General features: G+C 50.7%; 1 long non-coding RNA gene across 1 annotated transcript in view; it reads right to left on the bottom strand.

The window, feature by feature from the left end:
* Positions 1-26,888, bottom strand: part of LOC141060225 (uncharacterized) — a 129,829-nt gene that overhangs the window by 56,047 nt on the left and 46,894 nt on the right. The window lies entirely within an intron of this gene.

Below are 26,888 nucleotides of genomic sequence, written 5' to 3' on the forward strand. Positions count from 1 at the left end.
CTCTGGCTGAGGGGATGATGTGGGATATTAGGGGTAGTAGTCCGGTGGCTCTGGCTGACGGGATGATGTGGGATATTAGGGGTAGTAGTCCGGTGGCTCTGGCTGACGGGATGATGTGAGATATTAGTGGTAGTAGTCCGGTGGCTCTGGCTGATGGGATGATGTGGGATATTAGTGGTAGTAGTCCGGTGGCTCTGGCTGACGGGATGATGTGGGATATTAGGGGTAGTAGTCCGGTGGCTCTGGCTGACGGGATGATGTGGGATATTAGTGGTAGTAGTCCGGTGGCTCTGGCTGACAGGATGATGTGGGATATTAGGGGTAGTAGTCCGGTGGCTCTGGCTGATGGGATGATGTGGGATATTAGGGATAGCAGTCCGGTGGCTCTGGCTGATGGGATGATGTGGGATATTAGGGGTAGTAGTCCGGTAGCTCTGGCTGACGGGATGATGAGGGATATTAGGGGTAGTAGTCTGGTGGCTCTGGCTGACTGGATGATGTGGGATATTAGGGGTAGTAGTCCGGTGGCTCTGGCTGACGGGATGATGTGGGATATTAGGGGTAGTAGTCTGGTGGCTCTGGCTGATGGGATGATGTGGGATATTAGGGGTAGTAGTCAGGTGGCTCTGGCTGAGGGGATGATGTGGGATATTAGGGGTAGTAGTCCGGTGGCTCTGGCTGACAGGAGGATGTGGAGTATTAGGAGTAGTAGTCCGGTGGCTCTGGCTGACGGGATGATGTGGGATATTAGTGGTAGTAGTCCGGTGGCTCTGGCTGATGGGATGATGTGGGATATTAGGGATAGTAGTCCGGTGGCTCTGTCTGATGGGATGATGAGGGATATTAGGGGTAGTAGTCTGGTGGCTCTGGCTGACGGGATGATGTGGGATATTAGTGGTAGTAGTCCGGTGGCTCTGGCTGATGGGATAATGTGGGATATTAGGGGTAGTAGTCCGGTGGCTCTGGCTGACGGGATGATGTGGGATATTAGGGGTAGTCCGGTGGCTCTGGCTGATGGGATAATGTGGGATATTAGGGGTAGTAGTCCGGTGGCTCTGGCTGATGGGATGATGAGGGATATTAGGGGTAGTAGTCTGGTGGCTCTGGCTGAGGGGATGATGTGGGATATTAGGGGTAGTAGTCCGGTGGCTCTGGCTGACGGGATGATGTGGGATATTAGGGGTAGTAGTCCGGTGGCTCTGGCTGACGGGATGATGTGAGATATTAGTGGTAGTAGTCCGGTAGCTCTGGCTGATGGGATGATGTGGGATATTAGTGGTAGTATTCCGGTGGCTCTGGCTGAGGGGATGATGTGGGATATTAGGGGTAGTAGTCAGGTGGCTCTGGCTGACGGGATGATGAGGGATATTAGGGGTAGTAGTCCGGTGGCTCTGGCTGACGGGATGATGTGGGATATTAGGGGGAGTAGTCCGGTGGCTCTGGCTGACGGGATGATGAGGGATATTAGGGGTAGTAGTCCAGTGGCTCTGGCTGACGGTATGATGTGCGATATTAGGGGTAGTAGTCTGGTGGCTCTGGCTGACGGGATGATGTGGGATATTAGGGGTAGTAGTCCGGTGGCTCTGGCTGACGGGATGATGAGGGATATTAGGGGTAGTAGTCCGGTGGCTCTGGCTGACGGGATGATGTGGGATATTAGGGGGAGTAGTCCGGTGGCTCTGGCTGACGGGATGATGAGGGATATTAGGGGTAGTAGTCCAGTGGCTCTGGCTTGTCGGGATCCCTCAGATTACTCTTTCATCTGAAGGACCGATGTTCTTAGGTGTGAAGCATCATATGTCTCTAATTAAATCAGCTCCGTCGAGAAGAACTACACAGACACCAGCTGTATAATACCACTCGGGATGCCTGCCAAGACGCCTCTGGCTTATCAGTTAGGCTTCCGTCTTTTATAGTAAAGAATTTAAACATTTTACAGACATGCGCAGTACAAATGATTTTACAACTTGTTTTCGACAAAGAAAGTCATTTAGGCGAAAAAGCAGAGGTATTTGACCTTGGTTCACAAGGGAGATGTCTGAGACATCTCCTCGAAGAACAGATAAGGTTTTAAACAAGAGAATGCAACATAGACAGAACTCAATTTAACTCCTTCAGTTCCTATCATTCCCCCCTTTGACATCTTCATTTTCCACAATCTGGAACACTGGATCCTGCAACAACAGCGGATAGTGGCTCGTTCACCAGGTACTATCCCAGGCCGACGGGTTGCCCAAGGGAGACAGGTCTTCTACCTTCTCCATCCCCCAGATACTGAAGCCACGTCCATCATTGCAAGAGTACGCTCCTTCATGCCAGAAATGAGATGTCAATCTAGGACTCAAAGGAATAATAGTTAAATTCTTGTTGTTTACAGTCAAACTTCCTTATCTATTTCTACATCTTTTCTTGCATACAGAGATACACCAAAAAACAAGTTTCAATAGCACATATATTACGAAGATACAGACAACAATGATTTTGGACAGCAACGGTGGTGTTCAATATATCCAATATATCCCATATTTGGTCATCTAAGTAATCTGTAGCTCTAACTAATTTATCCCACATTTGAGTAATCATAGGATAAATAAAAATAGAGCTGACAATTTTATTAGCCACACTCATCTGCACTATATGTGGTCTCCCAGAGAGGCGAGGTGTATTGTCAGCAGCTCTTTTGTACAACGTGTGTTTAGGTATGCTTTGAGTATTCAACTGGTCATTCGGAATAACAAAGGTAGCTGGAGTCAAACGACCCAGAGTACAAGCACCTTTTACCCCTACTGGCAACCATTTATATGCATTGTCTCCACATACCCAGAACATGTCACTAGGTAGGTCCCATAGGGCTGAATGTTGTAATACCAGTCTATGAACTAAATCTATGAACGCAGATACATTCTGAAGCATACACCAATTTGGAAGTTGTCCTAAAGGGCTACAATACCCTACATCGGGATTTCCACAGGTGGGAGTTCCTTTCTCATATCCAGATGACTCGTTGCAAGGTATATTACCTGAAATATTAAAACAAGTTTCATTATTGCCCTGGGGAAATAAATTGGAATACTCCCAGGACGTGTTATGCAACCTTCTTTCTAGCAGTATTGGTTTGAAGGCATCAGTAGAGTGGGAAGTTACATTAAAACTAACTTGTAGGCCATACATTGGAATTTGCCCCAGGTAGGTTAATCGAGTTCTATTCCTGGGTACCCAAGCCCCCCCTTTATATGCCAGATATTGAAGGTATGTATTACTTCCTGAAAGATTACCCTGCCACCAAGGGTATCCTACCCATCCCACAATAGGTATTCCAACAGTTGTGTTCCATAACTTCACATTTTTTGTGGCATTATTAGCAAGTGTATCAGAACAACTGGTCCAGGCAAATAATTCCTCGGGTGGCACAGGAATAACAAGGAACGGAATACTAGTGGCCGATATTGGTGAATGTGTGCAGATCCAGCAATCTGCTGGAGACTGAGTGTCTTTTGACCAATCATTTAGTATTTTTTCATGATGTTGTATAAACTTATTATTCAAGGACATTGGAGAATTTAGATTGTCCCACGCAGCTACCATTATTACAGATAATGCAACAAAACCAAACCAAAACATTATGCACTCTTATGCTTTGTTAATTCCTGTGGCTAGTTTGCAATGCGATGCGTGGATCCAGGTTGGTCGTCCTTCCAACTTAACAGAAGTAGGCGTTGTCAGGAGTACTTGGTAAGGTCCTTGATATCGGGGTTCAAGGGTCTTTCTGGAGTGTTTCTTGACATATACGTAATCACCAGGTTGTAGACAATGAGTTCCTTCCACACTATCTGGATCTGGAATGGAAGAGAAAACTAGAGAATGCATTTGAGTTAAATGCTTTTGCAACTGGATTACATAACTTGTCAAATTATCCACATTGAGTGTTAAGACCTGTGGGTAGTACAACCCTGTGTTCGGTGGTCTTCCAAACAGTATCTCGAAGGGTGACAGTTTAGTTTTCCCCGTGGGTGTGTACCTTACTGAGAATAATGCTAATGGGAGACACTCTGGCCATGGTTTATGGGTTTGTTCCATGGTTTTCTGTATTTTCAATTTTAGTGTCCCGTTCATTCTCTCTACCTTCCCTGAACTCTGTGGGTGGTAGGGTGTATGAAATGCTTGTTCTACACCTATCATTTGCATTACATTTTGCATTACCTCAGCAGTGAAATGTGTGCCTCTGTCTGATTCAATTGTTTCAGGGACACCGAATCGTGGTACTAGTTCCATCACCAGTTTCTTTGCAGTGGCTCGAGCTGTAGCCGTTTTCACCGGGTAGGCCTCTGGCCATCCAGAGAAGAGATCTACACATACTAGGATATTTGCATACACTCCTACCTTGGTAGCTGTATGTCGTCAATCTGCCGTCTCTGAAACGGGTAGAGAGGCCTAGGTGTCGCTTTCTTAGGGACTTTTACTGTTTTACCTGGGTTGTGCTGTGCACAGATGAGGCATGATTGTACAAGTTTCGCGGCTGCGCAACTGAAGCCAGGAGCGATCCAGAAGGCATCTACCATGGCACACATGTGACTTTTTGAGGTGTGATTGGGGCCATGTGCTGCTTGCGCATGATTGGGAACAGGGACTTTGGTGGGCACATTTTATCCTTATTCTCCCATACTCCATTTGAGTTCAGCTCAGCTCCCAGTCTCCCTCGGTGTACCTTCTCTGTTTGGGCAGCCTTTTGCTGGAGGGATTTCAGGACATCTAGACCCAATGTGGCTGGAATACGCTGACTCCCCGCCACCGTCCACTGCTCTCTCTAGGCCGCCTTGTGCTATTTTAGCAGCCTCGTTCGCCCTTCTATTGCCCTCTACCTCCACGGAGTCACCTTTGTGTGTGCTTTTACCTTGACAATGCCAACCTGGACTGGTAACATCAATGCCTCCATCAATTGTTTCACCAGCTCTGCATTTTTAATGGGCTTCGAATCTGTGAAAATATTAGCGACTTTACCTGCAGCGGCTCTACACGCCTCAGTGAGTGCCTTCAACTCTGCCTCCTGCGCCGACATGTGAGGAGAGAGTGGTTCCGCTCGGATTACCTCATGTGAGGATACTACTGCATATCCACTGTAGAATCGTCCATCCTGGTGGTATCTGGGGCCATCTACAAAAAAGAAACTCAAAGTCTGCATTAGGAACAGGTTTTTCATGAATGTGTGCAAACCCAACTGTCTCCTGACTCATCAGTTCTATGCAGACATGTTCATGCGTCAAGTCAAAGTATCCTTCCTCACTTGCCAATACGGTCACCAATTCCCCCTTTTCTGAATCCACAGGCAGGAGGGTGGCTGGATTCAGAACGTTACATCTTTTGAGGAGTGACATACTCAGGAATTAGTAGAGCACACTCAAGTCGGAGCTGTCTGGCCATAGACAGATGTTTTGGTTGAACTTGTAGGAGTATGGCATGGATGACATGTGGGGAATAGATTGTCAAAAGAAACGTCAGTGTCATCTCACATGCCTTCCCTATTACGTCTCCACTTTTTTCCTTGTGCTCCAGCATACATGACAGGTCGTTTTATTGTCCTTGTTTGCTCAATTTCTTTAGCTACCTTAAGGAGGTCTTTCGGATCTACATGTCTCCATTCAGGTCTGGCTGTCTGTACTGCGTCTCGTAAGTCTTTGTTCATACCGTCAATGAATGCATCCACCAGTATTCTAACATCAAGTGGGTTTATGCAAATGTACCCCATGTCTGCCCATTTCAGCTGTAACCGTCCAAGGTATATCTCTACTCTCTCTCCTCTTTGCTGTGTCACATTAGTCAGGAGTACAGACTGCTCTGATTGTTCCACTGCAGCCCATTGTCTTAGTGACTCACAGTACGTCTCCCCAGATTGTGCAGATTTATCATCCATGCCCCAAGCCTGATTCTTTGTCACATCTGTGTGTCTTAATTATATGATCTAGTGCGTCACCTGCCTTTAAACTCACCAACCTCTCTAGGTCTGCCCAGGTACACTTATATGTCTGCTGTACTTCCTTTATGTGTCTGTAAAACGGGAATGGTTGGTCTTCAGGGGCAGGCAGCTGCTTCAGCAAAGCTAGCTGGTCAGAGGGGCTCCAGGGATAATACACCTGTATCTTTCTTATTCTAGTCACACTTCTAGGTCCTGATGGGGTTGGTCGTCTGATGTCTACTGTCAGCTTACTCCTCAAGGGCCAATGTCCCACTACCCACTATCCACACTATTATGTCAGCTTCTTATGATCTTGTCTGGATAGGATTTAGTGCAATTCTCTTAGGTCAGTAGCACAGGTCACACAAGTAGCTATTCAGTCTGGATTTGTCTGAGTCTGACCACAGTGTTTACAAGTCCATCTGTTTTGTCTGGGTCTCTGGTTACACTTTGTCAATCAAACATTCATAATACACCTTCCATACTGCTGCACATTCTCAAGCATCATTTATTCACTTGCTATTTTCTTCCCTTGTCTGTGCCTTTTTGTACATCCAAACATTCACACTCTGGTATTTTTGCCTTTTTCAATATTTGTCCCACTTGTTTTACTGCTTCCTTCCTTCTCTGTCTCTTGTAATTTGACACAATTTGCTATACAAATCAATCACACAACTAGAAGCAGGTTCAAACACATTAATGACCAAGCAATCACTTACAATTCCCTTCTAAATTAGGCACCATATCTTACTTTTAACTTCCAATCTTCAATTAAGTACTGTTGCTTTAAAATGCACAAATCTTTCAGCGTGTACCTTACGGATAGAATTACAGAGAATTTTGAGCACAGCTCACACTCAGCAGAGATAAGAGCGAAGGGAGAAGAAACTGCGCAGCGGTATCATTCCCCCCTCCCATCAGAATGCAGCGCCGTCCTTCACAGAATTCTGTAGTTCTTTAGACTTATCAAAATCAATTTCTACAAAGAAACTCAAAATCACGGGATTTCACTGTAAGGGCAGATAACTGTATAATGAGATTAACCATGCCTTGCCCTTTTTCTGGCCAAATGCATTCAGGAAACTTTACAATGTAATGCCACATATAACACGAACTATATCATTACTCAATTCATTCAGTCTCAGATGTAGATTTGAAATATCTATAACGCATCTGTCCGGGATTCCACCACAACTAGAAAGGTCACAAATCTCTTGACACAAAAATGATGTGTGATGATTCATTCATACGTGCTCATTCACTGATTTTTTTTTTTTTTTACTCAATTACTCATCTCTCATCTTATTCAGAGGTTCTCATAGACATATATACAAGGATTCACACAGCCTGCCTATCTTGCACTTTATCAATACAAAAATGGTGGGGGGAACAAGAGGCGCAATAGTGCCCTATCACTAGTGACACTAGAAGTATGAGCGGTATAATACAGTTCCACTCACCTATTCCAGTTGTGTAACCCACAACTGGCTTGAGAGCATATCACAGAATCAGCTGCTGCAGGACCTCCACCAACCACTCGCACATGGAAAAACCTTCAGAAAGTTGTGGGAAGCAGGGTGTGTTGCAGTCCGCGCTGCCGAGATACTACTACCTTCCTGAGGAAGGTGCCAGGAAGGGCGCCGAAACGCGTAGGAGGAAATAAAGGAGTACACTGCTACAACATCTTGCATCCCAGGTGATTTGTGAATCTCGGCAGCGCGGACTGCAACACACCCTGCTTCCCACAACTTTCTGAAGGTATCTTGCACTTTGGATTTGATTAATACTTTTTCCAGGTTCTTTGCTGCACTACTTCCATATCTATCCTCAATTATATCACATAACCGATTTCCTTCTTCAGGTGTCTTTCCCTGACTGTTCCCCATCTTATCTTTTATTCTTATCCTGTCTCTCTTGTTGTCTTCCTGTTAGTCCCCTGCCTTAGGTGGTGTATTGGGTAAGCTCAAGACTAGGCTCTACTATACCTCGTTACCTTCTTCCTAAGGTGCTAACAGGCTAAATGGAGTGTCTGTTCCTCGGTGTACTACGTGTTTCGTGTACTTATATGCTATGTAGCATCCGAACAGAAATACTCCCACAACACACAGGATTGTAAATAAAGTGTCCATCTACTGGGGTTCTTCAGTCATATCCTGTCACAGGCTCATTTCACGGTCCTGTGCTCATTCGGTCACACTCTTATCTGTCACAAGGTTTATTCGTAAAGGGTGTTGATTTAAGCTTAGGCGGTGACCTCCCCGAAAGGACGCTGTCACATGGCCCAGTTAGGCAATATCACCACTCTTTGAACGAATACCTACAGTGCAGCTTATTTTTCTACTTTCCACAACCTTTCAAATCAAAGTAGCCATTCAACAACCTCCTCTATTCCTAGTGCGGAACCGTCTATTGTGAAAAACTTGTCCGTCCGGGCTGCGCAGTATGAACTGTTCACCCAGCCTTATATTCCGTAATGTCAGACCTCTCCCATTTTGATTTGCATCAGCTCTTTTTCTAAAAATAGCTGTGCACACACAGAACCTACAGTAACCTCTCATTCGAGCAGAAATTACATATGCGTGTCACACCCGATTTCCTCAGAGTTCTTATATGGACCTGATTTTACAGCCCCCTCCTCTACTAGATTCCCCTTTATACGGACCTTAGTTATAATGATAGATTATGAAGAGCAGAGAAGAGAAAAATTGATCTCTTACCTGGCCAGGTGTTTAGGTCTGCTGTTCACAATTTCATCAGTAACTGGAGTGGTCTGTAGATCGGGTAGTCTTGGAGAGGTGCCTATATCAGGTCCCTGTTCGGGCACCAGGAAACTGTCGGGATCCCTCAGATTACTCTTTCATCTGAAGGACCGATGTTCTTAGGTGTGAAGCATCATATGTCTCTAATTAAATCAGCTCCGTCGAGAAGAACTACACAGACACCAGCTGTATAATACCACTCGGGATGCCTCCAAGACGCCTCTGGCTTATCAGTTAGGCTTCCGTCTTTTATAGTAAAGAATTTAAACATTTTACAGACATGCGCAGTACAAATGATTTTACAACTTGTTTTCGACAAAGAAAGTCATTTAGGCGAAAAAGCAGAGGTATTTGACCTTGGTTCACAAGGGAGATGTCTGAGACATCTCCTCGAAGAACAGATAAGGTTTTAAACAAGAGAATGCAACATAGACAGAACTCAATTTAACTCCTTCAGTTCCTATCAGGCTGACGGTATGATGTGCGATATTAAGGGTAGTAGTCCGGTGGCTCTGGCTGACGGGATGATGTGGGATATTAGGGGTAGTAGTCCGGTGGCTCTGGCTGACGGGATGATGAGGGATATTAGGGGTAGTAATCCGGTGGCTCTGGCTGACGGGATGATGTGGGATATTAGGGGGAGTAGTCCGGTGGCTCTGGCTGACGGGATGATGAGGGATATTAGGGGTAGTAGTCCAGTGGCTCTGGCTGACGGTATGATGTGCGATATTAGGGGTAGTAGTCTGGTGGCTCTGGCTGATGGGATGATGTGGGATATTAGGGGTAGTAGTCCGGTGGCTCTGGCTGCCGGGATGATGTGGGAAATTAGGGGTAGTAGTCTGGTGGCTCTGGCTGACGGGATGATGTGGGATATTAGGGGTAGTAGTCTGGTGGCTCTGGCTGACGGGATGATGTGGGATATTAGGGGTAGTAGTCCGGTGGCTCTGGCTGATGGGATGATGTGGGAAATTAGGGGTAGTAGTCCGGTGGCTCTGGCTGATGGGATGATGTGGGATATTAGCGGTAGTAGTCCGGTGGCTCTGGCTGTTGGGATGATGTGGGATATTAGGGGGAGTAGTCCGGTGGCTCTGGCTGATGGGATGATGTGAGATATTAGGGGTAATAGTCCGGTGGCTCTGGCTGTTGGGATGATGAGGGATATTAGGGGGAGTAGTCCGGTGGCTCTGGCTGATGGGATTATGTGGGATATTAGGGGTAATAGTCCGATGGCACTGGCTGACGGGATGATGTGGGATATTAGGGGGAGTAGTCCGGTAGCTCTGGCTGATGTGGGATATTAGTGGTAGTAGTCCGGTGGCTCTGGCTGACGGGATGATGTGGGATATTAGGGGTAGTAGTCCGGTGGCTCTGGCTAATGGGAAGATGTGGGATATTAGGGGTAGTAGTCCGATGGCTCTGGCTGATGGGATGATGTGGGATATTAGGGGTAGTAATCCGGTGGCTCTGGCTGATGGGATGATGTGGGATATTAGGGGTAGCAGTCCGGTGGCTCTGGCTGATGGGATGATGTGGGATATTAGGGGTAGCAGTCCGGTGGCTCTGGCTGACGGGATGATGTGGGATATTAGGGGTAGTAGTCCGGTAGCTCTGGCTGATGTGGGATATTAGTGGTAGTAGTCCGGTGGCTCTGGCTGACGGGATGATGTGGGATATTAGGGGTAGTAGTCCGGTGGCTCTGGCTGATGGGAAGATGTGGGATATTAGGGGGAGTAGTCCGGTGGCTCTGGCTGACGGGATGATGTGGGATATTAGGGGTAGTATTCCGGTGGCTCTGGCTGATGGGATGATGTGGGATATTAGGGTAGTAGTCCGGTGGCTCTGGCTGATGGGATGATGTGGGATATTAGGGGTAGTAGTCCGGTGGCTCTGGCTGACGAGATGATGTGGGATATTTGGCGTAGTAGTCCGGTGGCTCTGGCTGACGAGATGATGTGGGATATTAGGGGTAGTAGTCCGGTGGCTCTGGCTGACGGGATGATGAGGGATATTAGGGGTAGTAGTCCGGTGGCTCTGGCTGACGAGATGATGTGGGATATTAGGGGTAGTAGTCCGGTGGCTCTGGCTGACGGGATGATGAGGGATATTAGGGGTAGTAGTCCGGTGGCTCTGGCTGACGGGATGATGTGGGATATTAGGGGTAGTAGTCTGGTAGCTCTGGCAGACGGGATGATGAGGGATATTAGGGGTAGTAGTCCGGTAGTTCTGGCTGACGGGATGATGTGGGATATTAGGGGTAGTATTCCGGTGGCTCTGGCTGATGGGATAATGTGGGATATTAGGGGTAGTAGTCCGGTAGTTCTGGCTGACGGGATGATGTGGAATATTAGTGGTAGTAGTCCGGTGGCTCTGGCTGATGGGATGATGTGGGATATTAGGGGTAGTAGTCCGGTGGCTCTGGCTGATGGAATGACGTGGGATATTAGGGGTAGTAGTCCGGTAGTTCTGGCAGACGGGATGATGAGGGATATTAGGGGTAGCTGTCCGGGGGCTCTGGCTGACGGGTTGATGTGGGATATTAGGGGTAGTAGTCTGGTGGCTCTGGCTGACGGGATGATGTGGGATATTACGGGTAGTAGTCCGGTGGCTCTGACTGACGGGATGATGTGGGATATTAGGGGTAGTAGTCCGGTGGCTCTGGCTGATTAGGGGTAGTAGTCCGGTGGCTCTGGCTGACGAGATGATGTTGGAAATTAGGGGTAGTAGTCCGGTGGCTCTGGCTGACGGGATAATGTGGGATATTAGGGGTAGTAGTCTGGTAGCTCTGGCTGACGGGATGATGAGGGATATTAGGGGTAGTAGTCCGGTGGCTCTGGCTGATGGGATGATGTGGGATATTAGTGGTAGTAGTCCGGTAGTTCTGGCTGACGGGATGATGAGGGATATTAGGGGTAGTAGTCCGGTGGCTCTAGCTGACGGGATGATGTGGGATATTAGGGGTAGTAGTCCGGTGGCTCTGGCTGACGGAATGATGAGGGATATTAGGGGTAGTAGTCTGGTGGCTCTGGCTGATGGGATGATGTGGGATATTAGGGGTAGTAGTCTGGTGGCTCTGGCTGACGGGATAATGTGGGATATTAGGGGTAGTAGTCCGGTGGCTCTGGCTGATGGGATGATGTGGGGTATTAGGGGTAGTAGTCCGGTGGCTCTGGCTGATGGGATGTGGGATATTAGGGGTAGTAGTCTGGTGGCTCTGGCTGACGGGATGATGAGGGATATTAGGGGTAGTAGTCTGATGATTCTGGCGGACGAGATGATGAGGGATATTAGGGTAGTAGTCCGGTGGCTCTGGCTGACGAGTTGATGTGGGATATTAGGGTTAGTAGTCCGGTGGCTCTGACTGACGAGATGATGTGGGATATTAGGGGTAGTAGTCCGGTGGCTCTGACTGACGAGATGATGTGGGATATTAGGGGTAGTAGTCCAGTGGCTGTGACGGGATGATGTGGGATATTAGGGGTAGTAGTCCGGTGGCTCTGGCTGATTAGGGGTAGTAGTCTGGTGGCTCTGGCTGATTAGGGGTAGCAGTCCGGTGGCTCTGGCTGATTAGGGGTAGTAGTCCGGTGGCTCTGGCTGATGGGATGATGTGGGATATTAGGGGTAGTAGTCCGGTGGCTCTGGCTGATGGGATGATGTGGGATATTAGGGGTAGTAGTCTGGTGGCTCTGGCTGATGGGATGATGTGGGATATTAGGGGTAGTAATCTGGTGGCTCTGGCTGACGGGATGATGTGGGATATTAGAGGTAGTAGTCCGGTGGCTCTGGCTGACGGGATGATGAGGGATATTAGGGATAGTAGTCCGGTGGCTCTGGCTGACGGGATGATGTGGAATATTAGGGGTAGTAGTCCGGTGGCTCTGGCTGATGGGATGATGTGGGATATTAGGGGTAGTAGTCTGGTGGCTCTGGCTGATGGGATGATGTGGGATATTAGGGGTAGTAGTCTGGTGGCTCTGGCTGACGGGATGATGTGGGATATTAGAGGTAGTAGTCCGGTGGCTCTGGCTGACGGGATGATGAGGGATATTAGGGATAGTAGTCCGGTGGCTCTGGCTGACAGGAGGATGTGGGATATTAGAGGTAGTAGTCCGGTGGCTCTGGCTGACGGGATGATGTGGGATATTAGGGATAGTAGTCCGGTGGCTCTGACTGACAGGAGGATGTGGGATATTAGGGGTAGTAGTCCGGTGGCTCTGGCTGACGGGATGATGAGGGATATTAGGGATAGTAGTCCGGTGGCTCTGACTGACGGGAGGATGTGGGATATTAGGGGTAGTAGTCCGGTGGCTCTGGCTGACGGGATGATGAGGGATATTAGGGGTAGTAGTCCGGTGGCTCTGGCTGACGGGATGATGTGGGATATTAGGGGTAGTTGTCCGGTGGCTCTGACTGACAGGAGGATGTGGGATATTAGGGGTATTAGTCCGGTGGCTCTGGCTGACGGGATGATGTGGGATATTAGTGGTAGTCCAGTGGCTCTGGCTGACGGGATGATGAGGGATATTAGGGGTAGTAGTCCGATGGCTCTGGCTGATGGGATGATGTGGGATATTAGGGGTAGTAGTCTGGTGGCTCTGGCTGACGGGATGATGAGGGATATTAGGGGTAGTAGTCCGGTGGCTCTGGCTGACGGGATGATGAGGGATATTAGGGGTAGTAGTCCGATGGCTCTGGCTGATGGGATGATGTGGGATATTAGGGATAGTAGTCTGGTGGCTCTGGCTGACGGGATGATGTGGGATATTAGTGGTAGTAGTCCGGTAGCTCTGGCTGACGGGATGATGAGGGATATTAGGGGTAGTAGTCCGGTGGCTCTGGCTGACGAGATGATGTGGGAAATTAGGGGTAGTAGTCCGGTGGCTCTGGCTGATGGGATGATGTGAGATATTAGTGGTAGTAGTCCGGTAGTTCTGGCTGACGGGATGATGTGAGATATTAGTGGTAGTAGTCCGGTAGTTCTGGCTGACGGGATGATGTGGGATATTAGAGGTAGTCCGGTGGCTCTGGCTGACGAGATGATGTGGGATATTAGGGGTAGTTGTCCAGTGGCTCTGGCTGACGGGATGATGTGGGATATTAGGAGTAGTAGTCCGGTGGCTCTGGCTGACGGGATGATTTGGGATATTAGGGGTAGTAGTCTGGTGGCTCTGGCTGACGGGATGATGTGGGATATTAGTGGTAGTAGTCTGGTGGCTCTGGCTGACGGGATGATGTGGGATATTAGTGGTAGTAGTCCGGTAGCTCTGGCTGACGGGATGATGAGGGATATTAGGGGTAGTAGTCCGGTGGCTCTGGCTGACGGGATGATGTGCGATATTAGGGGAAATAGTCCGGTGGCTCTGGCTAATGGGATGATGAGGGATATTAGGGGTAGTAGTCTGGTGGCTCTGGCTGATGGGATGATGTGGGATATTAGGGGTAGTAGTCCGGTGGCTCTGGCTGATGGGATGATGAGGGATATTAGGGGTAGTAGTCTGGTGGCTCTGGCTGATGGGATGATGTGGGATATTAGGGGTAGTAGTCCGGTGGCTCTGGCTGAGGGGATGATGTGGGATATTAGGGGTAGTAGTCCGGTGGCTATGGCTGACGGGATGATGAGGGATATTCGGGGTAGTAGTCCGGTGCCTCTGGCTGACGGGATGATGTGGGATATTAGGGGTAGTAGTCTGGTGGCTCTGGCTGACGGGATGATGAGGGATATTCGGGGTAGTAGTCCGGTGGCTCTGGCTGACGGGATGATGTGGGATATTAGGGGGAGTAGTCCAGTGGCTCTGGCTGACGGTATGATGTGCGATATTAGGGGTAGTAGTCCGGTGGCTCTGGCTGATGGGATGATGTGGGATATTAGGGGTAGTAGTCCGGTGGCTCTGGCTGACGGGATGATGTGGGAAATTAGGGGTAGTAGTCCGGTGGCTCTGGCTGATGGGATGATGTGGGATATTAGGGGGAGTAGTCCGGTGGCTCTGGCTGATGGGATTATGTGGGATATTAGGGGTAATAGTCCGATGGCTCTGGCTGATGGGATGATGTGGGATATTATTGGGAGTAGTCCGGTAGCTCTGGCTGATGTGGGATATTAGTGGTAGTAGTCCGGTGGCTCTGGCTGATGGGATGATGTGGGATATTAGGGGGAGTAGTCCGGTGGCTCTGGCTGATGGGATGATGTGGGACATTAGGGGTAGTAGTCCGGTGGCTCTGGCTGATGTGAGATATTAGGGGTAGTAATCCGGTGGCTCTGGCTGATGGGATGATGTGGGATATTAGGGGTAGTAGTCCGGTGGCTCTGGCTGACGGGATGATGTGGGATATTAGGGGTAGTAATCCGGTAGCTCTGGCTGATGGGATGATGTGGGAAATTAGGGGTAGTAGTCCGGTGGCTCTGGCTGATGGGATGATGTGGGATATTAGGGGTAGTAGTCCGGTGGCTCTGGCTGTTGGGATGATGTGGGATATTAGGGGTAGTAGTCCGGTGGCTCTGGCTGATGGGATGATGTGAGATATTAGGGGTAATAGTCCGGTGGCTCTGGCTGTTGGGATGATGAGGGATATTAGGGGGAGTAGTCCGGTGGCTCTGGCTGATGGGATTATGTGGGATATTAGGGGTAATAGTCCGATGGCTCTGGCTGACGGGATGATGTGGGATATTATTGGGAGTAGTCCGGTAGCTCTGGCTGATGTGGGATATTAGTGGTAGTAGTCCGGTGGCTCTGGCTGATGGGATGATGTGGGACATTAGGGGTAGTAGTCCGGTGGCTGTGGCTGACGGGATGATGTGGGATATTAGGGGTAGTAGTCCGGTGGCTCTGGCTGATGGGATGATGTGGGATATTAGGGGTAGTAGTCCGGTGGCTCTGGCTGATGGGATCATGTGGGATATTAGGGGTAGTAGTCCGGTGGCTCTGGCTGTTGGGATGATGTGGGATATTAGGGGGAGTAGTCCGGTGGCTCTTGTTGATGGGATGATGTGGGATATTAGGGGTAGTAGTCCGGTGGCTCTGGCTGTTGGGATGATGTGGGATATTAGGGGTAGTAGTCTGGTAGCTCTTGCTGATGGGATGATGTGGGATATTAGGGGTAGTAGTCCGGTGGCTCTGGCTGTTGGGATGATGTGGGATATTAGTGGTAGTAGTCTGGTAGCTCTGGCTGACGGGATGATGAGGGATATTAGGGGTAGTAGTCCGGTGGCTCTGGCTGATGGGATGATGTGGGATATTAGTGGTAGTAGTCCGGTAGTTCTGGCTGACGGGATGATGAGGGATATTAGGGTTAGTAGTCCGGTGGCTCTGGCTGACGGGATGATGTGGGATATTAGGGGTAGTATTCTGGTGGCTCTGGCTGACGGGATAATGTGGGATATTAGGGGTAGTAGTCCAGTGGCTCTGGCTGATGGGATGATGTGGGGAATTAGGGGTAGTAGTCCAGTGGCTCTGGCTGATGGGATGATGTGGGGTATTAGGGGTAGTAGTCCGGTGGCTCTGGCTGATGGGATGATGAGGGATATTAGGGGTAGTAGTCCGGTGGCTCTGGCTGACGGAATGATGAGGGATATTAGGGATAGTAGTCTGGTGGCTCTGGCTGATGGGATGATGTGGGATATTAGGGGTAGTAGTCTGATGGCTCTGGCTGACGGAATGATGAGGGATATTAGGGATAGTAGTCTGGTGGCTCTGGCTGATGGGATGATGTGGGATATTAGGGGTAGTAGTCTGATGGCTCTGGCTGACGGGATAATGTGGGATATTAGGGGTAGTAGTCCAGTGGCTCTGGCTGATGGGATGATGTGGGGTATTAGGGGTAGTAGTCCGGTGGCTCTGGCTGACGGAATGATGAGGGATATTAGGGATAGTAGTCTGGTGGCTCTGGCTGACGGAATGATGAGGGATATTAGGGATAGTAGTCTGGTGGCTCTGGCTGACGGAATGATGAGGGATATTAGGGATAGTAGTCTGGTGGCTCTGGCTGATGGGATGATGTGGGATATTAGGGGTAGTAGTCTGATGGCTCTGGCTGACGGGATAATGTGGGATATTAGGGGTAGTAGTCCAGTGGCTCTGGCTGATGGGATGATGTGGGGTATTAGGGGTAGTAGTCCGGTGGCTCTGACTGACGGGATGATGTGGGATATTAGGGGTAGTAGTCCGGTGGCTCTGGCTGATTAGGGGTAGTAGTCCGGTGGCTCTGGCTGACGAGATGATGTGGGAAATTAGGGGTAGTAGTCCGGTGGCTCTGGCTGACGGGATAATGTGGGATATTAGGGGTAGTAGTCTGGTAGCTCTGGCTGACGGGATGATGAGGGATATTAGGGGTAGTAGTCCGGTGGCTCTGGCTGATTAGGGGTAGTAGTCCGGTGGCTCTGGCTGACGAGATGATGTGGGAAATTAGGGGTAGTAGTCCGGTGGCTCTGGCTGACGGGATAATGTGGGATATTAGGGGTAGTAGTCTGGTAGCTCTGGCTGACGGGATGATGAGGGATATTAGGGGTAGTAGTCCGGTGGCTCTGGCTGATGGGATGATGTGGGATATTAGTGGTAGTAGTCCGGTAGTTCTGGCTGACGGGATGATGTGGGATATTAGGGGTAGTAGTCCGGTGGCTCTGGCTGATGGGATGATGTGGGATATTAGGGGTAGTAGTCCGGTGGCTCTGGCTGACGGGATGATGTGGGATATTAGGGGTAGTAGTCCGGTGGCTCTGGCTGATGGGATGATGTGGGATATTAGTGGTAGTAGTCCGGTAGTTCTGGCTGACGGGATGATGTGGGATATTAGGGGTAGTAGTCCGGTGGCTCTGGCTGATGGGATGATGTGGGATATTAGTGGTAGTAGTCCGGTAGTTCTGGCTGACGGGATGATGAGGGATATTAGGGGTAGTAGTCCGGTGGCTCTGGCTGATGGGATGATGTGGGATATTAGGGGTAGTAGTCCGGTGGCTCTGGCTGACGGGATGATGTGGGATATTAGGGGTAGTAGTCCGGTGGCTCTGGCTGACGGGATGATGTGGGATATTAGGGGTAGTAGTCTGGTGGCTCTGGCTGATGGGATAATGTGGGATATTAGGGGTAGTAGTCCAGTGGCTCTGGCTGATGGGATGATGTGGGGTATTAGGGGTAGTAGTCCAGTGGCTCTGGCTGATGGGATGATGTGGGGTATTAGGGGTAGTAGTCCGGTGGCTCTGGCTGATGGGATGATGAGGGATATTAGGGGTAGTAGTCCGGTGGCTCTGGCTGACGGAATGATGAGGGATATTAGGGGTAGTAGTCTGGTGGCTCTGGCTGATGGGATGATGTGGGATATTAGGGGTAGTACTCTGGTGGCTCTGGCTGACGGGATAATGTGGGATATTAGGGGTAGTAGTCCAGTGGCTCTGGCTGATGGGATGATGTGGGGTATTAGGGGTAGTAGTCCAGTGGCTCTGGCTGATGGGATGATGTGGGGTATTAGGGGTAGTAGTCCGGTGGCTCTGGCTGATGGGATGATGTGGGATATTAGGGGTAGTAGTCCGGTGGCTCTGGCTGATGGGATGATGTGGGATGTTAGGGGTAGTAGTCCAGTGGCTCTGGCTGATGGGATGATGTGGGGTATTAGGGGTAGTAGTCCGGTGGCTCTGGCTGACGGAATGATGAGGGATATTAGGGGTAGTAGTCTGGTGGCTCTGGCTGATGGAATGATGTGGGATATTAGGGGTAGTAGTCCGGTGGCTCTGGCTGATGGGATGATGTGAGATATTAGGGGTAGTAGTCCGGTGGCTCTGGCTGACGGGATGATGAGGGATATTAGGGGTAGTAGTCTGGTGGCTCTGGCTGATGGGATGATGTGGGATATTAGGGGTAGTAGTCTGGTGGTTCTGGCTGATGGGATAATGTGGGATATTAGGGGTAGTAGTCCGGTATCTCTGGCTGATGGGATGTGGGATATTAGGGGTAGTAGTCTGGTGGCTGTGGCTGATGGGATGATGTGGGATATTAGTGGTAGTAGTCTGGTGGCTCTGGCTGATGGGATGATGTGGGATATTAGGGTAGTAGTCCGGTGGCTCTGGCTGACAAGATGATGTGGGATATTAGGGGTAGTAGTCCAGTGGCTGTGACGGGATGATGTGGGATATTAGGGGTAGTAGTCCGGTGGCTCTGGCTGATTAGGGGTAGTAGTCTGGTGGCTCTGGCTGATTAGGGGTAGTAGTCCGGTGGCTCTGGCTGATTAGGGGTAGTAGTCCGGTGGCTCTGGCTGATGGGATGATGTGGGATATTAGGAGCAGTAGTCCGGTGGCTCTGGCTGACGGGATGATGTGGGATATTAGGGGTAGTAGTCCGGTGGCTCTGTCTGACGAGATGATGTGGGATATTAGGGGTAGTAGTCCGGTGGCTCTGGCTGACGGGATGATGTGGGATATTAGGGGTAGAAGTCCGGTGGCTCTGGCTGATGGGATGATGTGCGATATTAGGGGTAGTAGTCCGGCGGCTCTGACTGACGGGATGATGTGGGATATTAGGGGTAGTAGTCCGGTGGCTCTGGCTGATGGGATGATGTGGGATATTAGGGGTAGTAGTCTGGTGGCTCTGGCTGACGGGATGATGTGGGATATTAGAGGTAGTAGTCCGGTGGCTCTGGCTGACGGGATGATGAGGGATATTAGGGGTAGTAGTCCGGTGGCTCTGGCTGACGGGATGATGAGGGATATTAGGGGTAGTAGTCCGATGGCTCTGGCTGATGGGATGATGTGGTATATTAGGGGTAGTAGTCTGGTGGCTCTGGCTGACGGGATGATGTGGGATATTAGTGGTAGTAGTCTGGTGGCTCTGGCTGACGGGATGATGAGGGATATTAGGGGTAGTAGTCCGGTGGCTCTGGCTGATGGGATGATGAGGGATATTAGGGGTAGTAGTCTGGTGGCTCTGGCTGATGGGATGATGTGGGATATTAGGGGTAGTAGTCCGGTGGCTCTGGCTGACGGGATGATGTGGGATATTAGTGGTAGTAGTCTGGTGGCTCTGGCTGACGGGATGATGTGGGATATTAGTGGTAGTAGTCCGGTAGCTCTGGCTGACGGGATGATGAGGGATATTAGGGGTAGTAGTCCGGTGGCTCTGGCTGATGGGATGATGAGGGATATTAGGGGTAGTAGTCTGGTGGCTCTGGCTGATGGGATGATGTGGGATATTAGGGGTAGTAGTCCGGTGGCTCTGGCTGATGGGATGATGAGGGATATTAGGGGTAGTAGTCTGGTGGCTCTGGCTGATGGGATGATGTGGGATATTAGGGGTAGTAGTCCGGTGGCTCTGGCTGAGGGGATGATGTGGGATATTAGGGGTAGTAGTCCGGTGGCTCTGGCTGACGGGATGATGAGGGATATTCGGGGTAGTAGTCCGGTGCCTCTGGCTGACGGGATGATGTGGGATATTAGGGGTAGTAGTCTGGTGGCTCTGGCTGACGGGATGATGAGGGATATTCGGGGTAGTAGTCCGGTGGCTCTGGCTGACGGGATGATGTGGGATATTAGGGGGAGTAGTCCAGTGGCTCTGGCTGACGGTATGATGTGCGATATTAGGGGTAGTAGTCCGGTGGCTCTGGCTGATGGGATGATGTGGGATATTAGGGGTAGTAGTCCGGTGGCTCTGGCTGACGGGATGATGTGGGAAATTAGGGGTAGTAGTCCGGTGGCTCTGGCTGATGGGATGATGTGGGATATTAGGGGGAGTAGTCCGGTGGCTCTGGCTGATGGGATTATGTGGGATATTAGGGGTAATAGTCCGGTGGCTCTGGCTGACGGGATGATGTGGGATATTAGGGATAGTAGTCCGGTGGCTCTGGCTGACGGGATGATGTGGGATATTATTGGGAGTAGTCCGGTAGCTCTGGCTGATGTGGGATATTAGTGGTAGTAGTCCGGTGGCTCTGGCTGATGGGATGATGTGGGACATTAGGGGTAGTAGTCCGGTGGCTGTGGCTGACGGGATGATGTGGGAAATTAGGGGTAGTAGTCCGGTGGCTCTGGCTGATGGGATGATGTGGGATATTAGGGGTAGTAGTCCGGTGGCTCTGGCTGATGGGATGATGTGGGATATTAGGGGTAGTAGTCCGGTGGCTCTGGCTGTTGGGATGATGTGGGATATTAGGGGGAGTAGTCCGGTGGCTCTGGCTGTTGGGATGATGTGGGATATTAGGGGTAGTAGTCTGGTAGCTCTTGCTGATGGGATGATGTGGGATATTAGGGGTAGTAGTCCGGTGGCTCTGGCTGTTGGGATGATGTGGGATATTAGTGGTAGTAGTCTGGTAGCTCTGGCTGACGGGATGATGAGGGATATTAGGGGTAGTAGTCCGGTGGCTCTGGCTGATGGGATGATGTGGGATATTAGTGGTAGTAGTCCGGTAGTTCTGGCTGACGGGATGATGAGGGATATTAGGGTTAGTAGTCCGGTGGCTCTGGCTGACGGGATGATGTGGGATATTAGGGGTAGTATTCTGGTGGCTCTGGCTGACGGGATAATGTGGGATATTAGGGGTAGTAGTCCAGTGGCTCTGGCTGATGGGATGATGTGGGGTATTAGGGGTAGTAGTCCGGTGGCTCTGGCTGATGGGATGATGAGGGATATTAGGGGTAGTAGTCCGGTGGCTCTGGCTGACGGAATGATGAGGGATATTAGGGATAGTAGTCTGGTGGCTCTGGCTGATGGGATGATGTGGGATATTAGGGGTAGTAGTCTGGTGGCTCTGGCTGACGGGATAATGTGGGATATTAGGGGTAGTAGTCCAGTGGCTCTGGCTGATGGGATGATGTGGGGTATTAGGGGTAGTAGTCCGGTGGCTCTGACTGACGGGATGATGTGGGATATTAGGGGTAGTAGTCCGGTGGCTCTGGCTGATTAGGGGTAGTAGTCCGGTGGCTCTGGCTGACGAGATGATGTGGGAAATTAGGGGTAGTAGTCCGGTGGCTCTGGCTGACGGGATAATGTGGGATATTAGGGGTAGTAGTCTGGTAGCTCTGGCTGACGGGATGATGAGGGATATTAGGGGTAGTAGTCCGGTGGCTCTGGCTGATTAGGGGTAGTAGTCCGGTGGCTCTGGCTGACGAGATGATGTGGGAAATTAGGGGTAGTAGTCCGGTGGCTCTGGCTGACGGGATAATGTGGGATATTAGGGGTAGTAGTCTGGTAGCTCTGGATGACGGGATGATGAGGGATATTAGGGGTAGTAGTCCGGTGGCTCTGGCTGATGGGATGATGTGGGATATTAGTGGTAGTAGTCCGGTAGTTCTGGCTGACGGGATGATGAGGGATATTAGGGGTAGTAGTCCGGTGGCTCTGGCTGACGGGATGATGTGGGATATTAGGGGTAGTAGTCTGGTGGCTCTGGCTGATGGGATAATGTGGGATATTAGGGGTAGTAGTCCAGTGGCTCTGGCTGATGGGATGATGTGGGGTATTAGGGGTAGTAGTCCAGTGGCTCTGGCTGATGGGATGATGTGGGGTATTAGGGGTAGTAGTCCGGTGGCTCTGGCTGATGGGATGATGAGGGATATTAGGGGTAGTAGTCCGGTGGCTCTGGCTGACGGAATGATGAGGGATATTAGGGGTAGTAGTCTGGTGGCTCTGGCTGATGGGATGATGTGGGATATTAGGGGTAGTACTCTGGTGGCTCTGGCTGACGGGATAATGTGGGATATTAGGGGTAGTAGTCCAGTGGCTCTGGCTGATGGGATGATGTGGGGTATTAGGGGTAGTAGTCCAGTGGCTCTGGCTGATGGGATGATGTGGGGTATTAGGGGTAGTAGTCCGGTGGCTCTGGCTGATGGGATGATGTGGGATATTAGGGGTAGTAGTCCGGTGGCTCTGGCTGATGGGATGATGTGGGATGTTAGGGGTAGTAGTCCAGTGGCTCTGGCTGATGGGATGATGTGGGGTATTAGGGGTAGTAGTCCGGTGGCTCTGGCTGACGGAATGATGAGGGATATTAGGGGTAGTAGTCTGGTGGCTCTGGCTGATGGAATGATGTGGGATATTAGGGGTAGTAGTCCGGTGGCTCTGGCTGATGGGATGATGTGAGATATTAGGGGTAGTAGTCCGGTGGCTCTGGCTGACGGGATGATGAGGGATATTAGGGGTAGTAGTCTGGTGGCTCTGGCTGATGGGATGATGTGGGATATTAGGGGTAGTAGTCTGGTGGTTCTGGCTGATGGGATAATGTGGGATATTAGGGGTAGTAGTCCGGTATCTCTGGCTGATGGGATGTGGGATATTAGGGGTAGTAGTCTGGTGGCTGTGGCTGATGGGATGATGTGGGATATTAGTGGTAGTAGTCTGGTGGCTCTGGCTGATGGGATGATGTGGGATATTAGGGTAGTAGTCCGGTGGCTCTGGCTGACAAGATGATGTGGGATATTAGGGGTAGTAGTCCAGTGGCTGTGACGGGATGATGTGGGATATTAGGGGTAGTAGTCCGGTGGCTCTGGCTGATTAGGGGTAGTAGTCTGGTGGCTCTGGCTGATTAGGGGTAGTAGTCCGGTGGCTCTGGCTGATTAGGGGTAGTAGTCCGGTGGCTCTGGCTGATGGGATGAAGTGGGATATTAGGAGCAGTAGTCCGGTGGCTCTGGCTGACGGGATGATGTGGGATATTAGGGGTAGTAGTCCGGTGGCTCTGTCTGACGAGATGATGTGGGATATTAGGGGTAGTAGTCCGGTGGCTCTGGCTGACGGGATGATGTGGGATATTAGGGGTAGAAGTCCGGTGGCTCTGGCTGATGGGATGATGTGCGATATTAGGGGTAGTAGTCCGGCGGCTCTGACTGACGGGATGATGTGGGATATTAGGGGTAGTAGTCCGGTGGCTCTGGCTGATGGGATGATGTGGGATATTAGGGGTAGTAGTCTGGTGGCTCTGGCTGACGGGATGATGTGGGATATTAGAGGTAGTAGTCCGGTGGCTCTGGCTGACGGGATGATGAGGGATATTAGGGGTAGTAGTCCGGTGGCTCTGGCTGACGGGATGATGAGGGATATTAGGGGTAGTAGTCCGATGGCTCTGGCTGATGGGATGATGTGGGATATTAGGGGTAGTAGTCTGGTGGCTCTGGCTGACGGGATGATGTGGGATATTAGTGGTAGTAGTCTGGTGGCTCTGGCTGACGGGATGATGTGGGATATTAGTGGTAGTAGTCTGGTGGCTCTGGCTGACGGGATGATGTGGGATATTAGTGGTAGTAGTCCGGTAGCTCTGGCTGACGGGATGATGAGGGATATTAGGGGTAGTAGTCCGGTGGCTCTGGCTGACGGGATGATGTGCGATATTAGGGGTAATAGTCCGGTGGCTCTGGCTGATGGGATGATGAGGGATATTAGGGGTAGTAGTCTGGTGGCTCTGGCTGATGGGATGATGTGGGATATTAGGGGTAGTAGTCCGGTGGCTCTGGCTGATGGGATGATGAGGGATATTAGGGGTAGTAGTCTGGTGGCTCTGGCTGATGGGATGATGTGGGATATTAGGGGTAGTAGTCCGGTGGCTCTGGCTGAGGGGATGATGTGGGATATTAGGGGTAGTAGTCCGGTGGCTCTGGCTGACGGGATGATGAGGGATATTCGGGGTAGTAGTCCGGTGCCTCTGGCTGACGGGATGATGTGGGATATTAGGGGTAGTAGTCTGGTGGCTCTGGCTGACGGGATGATGAGGGATATTCGGGGTAGTAGTCCGGTGGCTCTGGCTGACGGGATGATGTGGGATATTAGGGGGAGTAGTCCAGTGGCTCTGGCTGACGGTATGATGTGCGATATTAGGGGTAGTAGTCCGGTGGCTCTGGCTGATGGGATGATGTGGGATATTAGGGGTAGTAGTCCGGTGGCTCTGGCTGACGGGATGATGTGGGAAATTAGGGGTAGTAGTCCGGTGGCTCTGGCTGATGGGATGATGTGGGATATTAGGGGGAGTAGTCCGGTGGCTCTGGCTGATGGGATTATGTGGGATATTAGGGGTAATAGTCCGATGGCTCTGGCTGACGGGATGATGTGGGATATTATTGGGAGTAGTCCGGTAGCTCTGGCTGATGTGGGATATTAGTGGTAGTAGTCCGGTGGCTCTGGCTGATGGGATGATGTGGGATATTAGGGGGAGTAGTCCGGTGGCTCTGGCTGATGGGATGATGTGGGACATTAGGGGTAGTAGTCCGGTGGCTCTGGCTGTTGGGATGATGTGGGATATTAGTGGTAGTAGTCTGGTAGCTCTGGCTGACGGGATGATGAGGGATATTAGGGGTAGTAGTCCGGTGGCTCTGGCTGATGGGATGATGTGGGATATTAGTGGTAGTAGTCCGGTAGTTCTGGCTGACGGGATGATGAGGGATATTAGGGTTAGTAGTCCGGTGGCTCTGGCTGACGGGATGATGTGGGATATTAGGGGTAGTATTCTGGTGGCTCTGGCTGACGGGATAATGTGGGATATTAGGGGTAGTAGTCCAGTGGATCTGGCTGATGGGATGATGTGGGGTATTAGGGGTAGTAGTCCAGTGGCTCTGGCTGATGGGATGATGTGGGGTATTAGGGGTAGTAGTCCGGTGGCTCTGGCTGATGGGATGATGAGGGATATTAGGGGTAGTAGTCCGGTGGCTCTGGCTGACGGAATGATGAGGGATATTAGGGATAGTAGTCTGGTGGCTCTGGCTGATGGGATGATGTGGGATATTAGGGGTAGTAGTCTGGTGGCTCTGGCTGACGGGATAATGTGGGATATTAGGGGTAGTAGTCCAGTGGCTCTGGCTGATGGGATGATGTGGGGTATTAGGGGTAGTAGTCCGGTGGCTCTGACTGACGGGATGATGTGGGATATTAGGGGTAGTAGTCCGGTGGCTCTGGCTGATTAGGGGTAGTAGTCCGGTGGCTCTGGCTGACGAGATGATGTGGGAAATTAGGGGTAGTAGTCCGGTGGCTCTGGCTGACGGGATAATGTGGGATATTAGGGGTAGTAGTCTGGTAGCTCTGGCTGACGGGATGATGAGGGATATTAGGGGTAGTAGTCCGGTGGCTCTGGCTGATTAGGGGTAGTAGTCCGGTGGCTCTGGCTGACGAGATGATGTGGGAAATTAGGGGTAGTAGTCCGGTGGCTCTGGCTGACGGGATAATGTGGGATATTAGGGGTAGTAGTCTGGTAGCTCTGGCTGACGGGATGATGAGGGATATTAGGGGTAGTAGTCCGGTGGCTCTGGCTGATGGGATGATGTGGGATATTAGTGGTAGTAGTCCGGTAGTTCTGGCTGACGGGATGATGAGGGATATTAGGGGTAGTAGTCCGGTGGCTCTGGCTGACGGGATGATGTGGGATATTAGGGGTAGTAGTCTGGTGGCTCTGGCTGATGGGATAATGTGGGATATTAGGGGTAGTAGTCCAGTGGCTCTGGCTGATGGGATGATGTGGGGTATTAGGGGTAGTAGTCCAGTGGCTCTGGCTGATGGGATGATGTGGGGTATTAGGGGTAGTAGTCCGGTGGCTCTGGCTGATGGGATGATGAGGGATATTAGGGGTAGTAGTCCGGTGGCTCTGGCTGACGGAATGATGAGGGATATTAGGGGTAGTAGTCTGGTGGCTCTGGCTGATGGGATGATGTGGGATATTAGGGGTAGTACTCTGGTGGCTCTGGCTGACGGGATAATGTGGGATATTAGGGGTAGTAGTCCAGTGGCTCTGGCTGATGGGATGATGTGGGGTATTAGGGGTAGTAGTCCAGTGGCTCTGGCTGATGGGATGATGTGGGATACTAGGGGTAGTAGTCCGGTGGCTCTGGCTGATGGGATGATGTGGGGTATTAGGGGTAGTACTCTGGTGGCTCTGGCTGACGGGATAATGTGGGATATTAGGGGTAGTAGTCCAGTGGCTCTGGCTGATGGGATGATGTGGGGTATTAGGGGTAGTAGTCCGGTGGCTCTGGCTGATGGGATGATGTGGGGTATTAGGGGTAGTAGTCCGGTGGCTCTGGCTGATGGGATGATGTGGGATATTAGGGGTAGTACTCTGGTGGCTCTGGCTGACGGGATAATGTGGGATATTAGGGGTAGTAGTCCAGTGGCTCTGGCTGATGGGATGATGTGGGGTATTAGGGGTAGTAGTCCGGTGGCTCTGGCTGATGGGATGATGTGGGATACTAGGGGTAGTAGTCCGGTGGCTCTGGCTGATGGGATGATGTGGGGTAT

This window comes from Dendrobates tinctorius, unplaced genomic scaffold (assembly GCF_039654945.1).
Source record: "Dendrobates tinctorius isolate UK_male_01 unplaced genomic scaffold, ASM3965494v1 ptg000233l, whole genome shotgun sequence".
NCBI lineage: Eukaryota > Metazoa > Chordata > Amphibia > Anura > Dendrobatidae > Dendrobates > Dendrobates tinctorius.